Source organism: Priapulus caudatus, unplaced genomic scaffold (genome assembly GCF_000485595.1).
Source record: "Priapulus caudatus unplaced genomic scaffold, Priapulus_caudatus-5.0.1 Scaffold73, whole genome shotgun sequence".
NCBI lineage: Eukaryota > Metazoa > Priapulida > Priapulimorpha > Priapulimorphida > Priapulidae > Priapulus > Priapulus caudatus.
In genome coordinates, this window is record NW_014577134.1 from 624,429 (window position 1) to 630,350 (window position 5,922).

Sequence of the window (5,922 nt, forward strand, 5' to 3'; positions counted from 1 at the left end):
GACACGGTGAGTCAGGCGGCAGCCCAGCGTTTGTTGCCTGTAGATGAGCATGTTGGACAGCATTAGGAGGCAGGAAATTGTCGGGCATATAATAGGTGAAAGAGAGTATAGGAAACATTAAGACTTGTGGTAGTCTAAATAGATTGGTCGTATTTATTTAGCATTTATATTTATATTGAAGACGTTTCCAGAGTGCCTGTGTGATATACTAGCGCAAGTTAAAGGCCAAGAATGACGGAGCCCCATCGAGTTTATCAATTTAACGAATGCTAGAGTACTGTGCCACTCTTGTGTCGGGCGGAGGCGGGAGGGAGGCGGCGCGGGCGGTGGGCGCGGGTAGTGCGGCGGGGGGCAGGGGCACGGCGGTTAATAGTACCGATACCCTTAAGGGCCGACACACGCAGCGATGGCATCGGGCCGAGTGCAGTCGGGCGTGAATAATCGCCTGGGGTGTGTCGCACTGTCATGGCGCCAGCGCCGATTGGGTCATCGCCTCGATGCGGCGCATCGGCCGATGGGCATCGCACAGAATCAGAGGGAACGTTTTGATATTATGCCCGCATGCCATCGGACCGATGGCATGCGGCCCGATCCATTCGCCTGTTGTGTCCGCGACCGGCGATAAAATCGCCCGATTTACAAGTTCATGCAGGCTAGATCAGTAGTTGTGTCAAAGATACCGAAGGAGTAGATAAAGGGATCAGTTGACTGACTTGTGTTACAGTCTTGAACACCGCATACTTCGAAACGGGTGTGAATACAGATTTATAGTCCACCGGACAGTTTGTCGTGCGTACGCGGTCATGCAAACGCACACCTGCACAGTGTCGAGGAGTCACGCATCGCATTTTCGCTCGGCGCGGGTGACGCGCGAATGCGTGAGCGATAGGGTACAGTACCGTACCGTGCTGCTATGACGTAACAGTTAGCTCCTGATTTGGTAATGAACGTGGAATCCACGTCGAATCACGGGACGCTCGTATAATGGAGTAAGGCCTGTGTTGGGGCCAACGCCTATGGGAAGGAGTCGCGGACTATACCACGGCATCGGACAGACTAACATGGAAACAAGACGGCACTGACGCGTATTTACGTATATTGTCAAACGAATACAGCCTGTGTCTGAAATTGAAGACAGTGTGGGTACCCTGTTTCATTGTCCCAGCACCGCACGGTTATTTACGTTTGTGGCCTCAATACCGAGGAATCACCGCAGAGATACATTTCTGCTCATAGCTCAGTTAGTCGTATATAAGCAGTCCCCAGGACAAACAATTATCTGCTCAAACACACCGTAGCAACATGTGCACGGTTGCCTAACCCTGAATTCGAGCTATTTTGCTGGCAACCAAGTTTAGCGTTGGCGGCCAGATTACCGAGATTTACGGGAATTTCAATTAACATTTCTCAGACGATTGCGCAACTATTCAATGAAGCCAAAGAGTAATGATTTCTAAATTGCGGTTTGACAACGCCGCGCATGTGTCCCCCTCCATTGAGGGGGGGTTTAGGGGTCCTCTCGCCCCAGAGAAAATTTTGAAAGCTTAGATGCTCTGTGGTGCATTCGTGGAGGCCATCTGTGCAACGTTTCAGGCTCGATTTAAAATTAGGCAAATGATGTTTTTCTGCCTGAAAATAGTGGGAAGAATTGACAGAATTATTTAGAGAATTGTAATAAACGAAACTAAATTTTATTGACAGTAAACGTTGTGCATTACACCGCACAATCATACGGAACATTAAATGGATCGGCTACCCTGATTATGCTTATCTTCCCCTCTTACTGACTCAAGAGTCGATTACATAGCTGAGCCACAAAATATCTCAAGATCTCTGCTAAACAAAAAAAATGACTATACATGTATACAGAACCTTCAGCAACAATGTGGTCAGTTCTGCTAGATCTGCTGAAAGAAATAAATGAAAAAGTTGGCTGAAGAAATAAAGACTATCAATGTACATTAGTGTACTAAGCAAACTCTTTCACAAAGATTCAGCAGTTCTGCGTGTCTGAACAAGTTAAGTGACACATGACTAGAAACTGTCACAAAACAATTCAGAAGATACTCCGTTCATCTGTAAACACAAACAGCACACTACAGAAACCTCTGTCAGTGTCTACATCACTGAAAATTTATTTAAGAAAAATTTAAAAAAAAATTTTTTTTTTACTTAAAATTAAATTTATTGAAATTTACTAAAAGTCGTAATAATGGATGACTTAGGCGTAATGGCGTAATTAATACACCAAAATCGTAATAATTACGCCCAAATCGTAATGGTTGGCATGTCTGCATTTCTTAGTAATTAGCAGTGATATTGGACAAACTAATACGCGTTTGACTATAAGGTAATGTACTTATTAACTACAGAAGGTGCCAGTTACTGTAGCATTCGTCAACTTTGTATAATCAATGGGTATTATGCCTTTAATGCTCATAGCCGGCCCCGCGCCGTCTGCTGGTTTCCCAGCAATAATATTGATCAGCTCCCTCTAGAAATAACACAGCTCTCGTAACAGCGGTATCAATACATGTTCGTACTCGATTCTAACTTCTGACGATCACGATATGTTTGAACGCTCGAACACGGAGTGGAGACGCCTACGCGGCACGCCTCAAGAGCAATGCTATAGTAACTCCAAGGCATGTACGGAAATGCATTGCAAAGTAGTATTTAGTAACACGCCTTTTCGTTTGGGCTACGTGGAACTAGGAATAATCTAGATTAAGAAAAGCACCTGCAATGCCGCACGCAATTTTATGTGATGAGCACTTCCTACCCGAACCGCCACACGTTTCACCCTAACGTTCTTCCCCTCACTCTGCCGCACACACAATACACTGACGACGTCCCCTGTGACTACACTGACTTGAACTGTGAATACGAGACGTTCCCGTCTCGGTTTCTGCCACTGGCTCTCACGCCCACTATCTGCGCCTCTCCCAGTTTCTGTCTCTGTCTACTCTGACTCATGTGTACAGCAACATCATGAAGATGCGCGATATAGGCAAGCCGTGAAAGCGTAGTGTGATCACATATATGCGGTCCGTACACACGTGCGTGCGTGTGTGTGTGTGTGTGCGCGCGTGTGTGTATGCGTGCGTGTGCGTGCGCGTGTGTGTATGCGTGCGTGTGCGTGCGCGTGTTCACACATTTCACCATCTGGACCGGCCACATTTCACATCAATCGATGCGCTAATCCGCCGCCACACCAACATTAACCGGCGTGTATGATGTGTATTTGCAAAAATAATACACGATTTATAAACATCGAGGCGAGTAATGTTTGGTCGGCACCGATTCATCAGGGATCTATAAATCTATAAATAGGTTACTATGTACAACACTATTAGTCATGCATCATTCGTGTACCGGCGACTCATAAAACAAATTGACGTGGTCGCCGTTATAAGCTGTAAAGGAGCGAAGGAGGAGGGTGGGAGTATCATTCGCACAACGTCCTCAAACATCATTATCGTTACAGATACAATTACTGTGATTAACGATGCATTGCGTGGAAACGAATGCGAGACGCGATACTATATTGACTAGCTTTGAGCGCACGGTGGCCGTCGACCCACCAACGCACCATCAACGAAAATCACGGCATAATTTGCGAATGACAATGCGAGTCGTGCTCAGCCGCATTTCAGTCGGGTTAATCTGCCGTCAACATTCGCACTGCTCTCGTGTCTTCTTCACTGCGAAAGGTCGAACAAACACACGGCATCTATAGCGGGGACAGCGCCGTCCATTGTGTTTCGCAATTAGACGCGATTTTGCGGCGCGTTATTCTTTTGTAATGAAGCGTCAACGTCCCTGTGAGAAAACCGGTGACTTTTGAAACCGGGAGGGGGAGTATCGTGGTGGTGGACTTGTGGCAGGTGGGCGTGTGATGGTGGGGTGGTACCAGCGACAGGTGGGCGTGTGATGGTGAGGTGGTAACAGCGACAGGTGGGCGTGTGACGGTGGGGGTGGTACGAGTGACAGGCGGGCGTGCGAGGGCGGTAACAGGGATAGGTAGACTCGTGTGGTAGGATCATAACCAGGATATAAGCAGGCATGTGAGGGCGGAATGGTAACAAGGATCGGTAGACTCACAGGCACTTGGGACAGAGTCAGTAAAAACTGACTCTGTCCCAAGTGCCGGTGGGTAGACTCGTGTGGTAGGATCATAACCAGGATAAGCAGGCATGTGAGGGCGGAATGGTAACAAGGATCGGTAGACTCGTGTGGTGAGGTGCTACCAGGGACTGACAATGTTGAACGTTGGCAGGGTGAGATGGTAACAGGGGCAAGTAAGGATGTGAAGGTGGGTGGCATCAGGAGCATGTAGGCAGGGGCAGGCAGGGCAGGGCAGGGGCAGGAGCAAGCAGAGATCACCGTGACACACACCATGCTTTTTTTTCTGCAGCCGCACGGCATCTATCCATCACTACAACCACGCCAACGCTTCATTTTTTAATTCACATCTACACTGTGGCCATGGTTACACTACAACCACAGCTACAGTGCAGCCATGCTTACAGCGCGGCAGCAGCAGCTACACTGTGGCCATGGTTACACTAACACACACACACACCACAGTATTACATCCGAGTGACATCTCTTGACAATAACATTAACTACATCACAGCTTTCTATGCTCTTTGCCACAAGATGGCAGCACCTAATAGCACAGAGTGCTTACCACGACCGACCTAATTCTAGAGCCAGAGATATTGTATAATGATTGTATGCCTACCACCCGTAGATCCACCACGTATGGATAGCAAATAATCATAATGATCATACGGCGATGTATCGTAAGCAGAAGACTTGGAAGCAATTTTATGCCAGTAGGCCTTCATGACGATGTTATACGCGTTAACTTATTAAGACGCTAGCGTTAGGGAGGAAGCGTCTGAGGCGATCCTAATATCGAAATACAGTCGGCGCGACCGCTCGCAAAAACGCTTACAGCCAACCACTCCCGGAAGACGGCGCGCGCGTGTTTTATCACGGCCCATAACAACTCTATCGATTTCTATAGCAACTGGATGAATTTCGATGGATTTCGAGCAACTGGACCTCCAGTTTGCCACTGTTCTATTCCGAGCAACTAGTGGCGCAGATGGGGTCGTTGTTGTATCAGGTACTACAGATATGTACCCGAGGTAGTTTTAGGTTGTTTAGTATTATGTTTATATTTTTATATGAGGTATGTTTAGGGTTAGGGTTAGGGTACACTTCTGTAGTACAAGTCTGGTACACTTTGTGTATACATATATGTACCTCGGGTACATATCTGTAGTACCTGATACGACAACGACCCCTTGAGCACTAGTGGCGGCCAGTCGCAGGCAGTCGCGTCGCAGTCGACCGACCTAAGCACTGCAGTCGCAGTGAATTGCAGCCAGTTGCTTCCAGTCGAGTCGGCTCGCAAGCCCGATATAAGCCCCCCTTACTGCGGCAATAACCGCAGGAGCATCCACGGCCCACTCATCAGTCAGAGCGAAGCGCTGCTGGGTGCTGCTATACCACAGGCACTTGGAGCGTTTCAATAAAATATAATGCTAAATAAATACGAAATCTATTTACTACCAAAGTCTTAATGTTTCTATACTCTCTAAATGCCATCCAAATGCTCATCTGCAACAAACGCTGGCTGCCGCCAAGGCTGCCGCTGCACACTGACACATATTATCAGGAGTCTATCGATATTGATTATGACATATTATTTATGTGTCAGTGTGCAGCGGCAGCCAGCGTTTGTTGCTGATGAGCATTTGGACGGCATTTGCAGGAAATTGTCGGCAATAATAGGTGAAAGAGAGTATAGAAACATTAAGACTTTGGTAGTAAATAGATTTCGTATTTATTTAGCATTATATTTTATTGAAACGTTCCAAGTGCCTGTGGTCTACAGCAGCTGCTGTA

The 5,922-nt window shown here is 47.2% G+C and overlaps 1 protein-coding gene and 1 long non-coding RNA gene across 6 annotated transcripts in view; one reads left to right on the plus strand and one right to left on the minus strand.

Annotated features, from left to right (window-relative positions):
* The window catches only part of LOC106821438 (ecotropic viral integration site 5 ortholog-like), a 74,125-nt gene that overhangs the window by 53,979 nt on the left and 14,224 nt on the right, over nucleotides 1–5,922 (minus strand). The window lies entirely within an intron of this gene.
* The window catches only part of LOC106821439, a 14,674-nt gene continuing 9,457 nt past the window's right edge, over nucleotides 706–5,922 (plus strand). The window contains exons 1-2 of the long non-coding RNA XR_001395733.1: nucleotides 706–786; nucleotides 3,563–3,568. This is a non-coding gene — a long non-coding RNA (uncharacterized LOC106821439). The remainder of the gene's footprint in view (nucleotides 787–3,562; nucleotides 3,569–5,922) is intronic.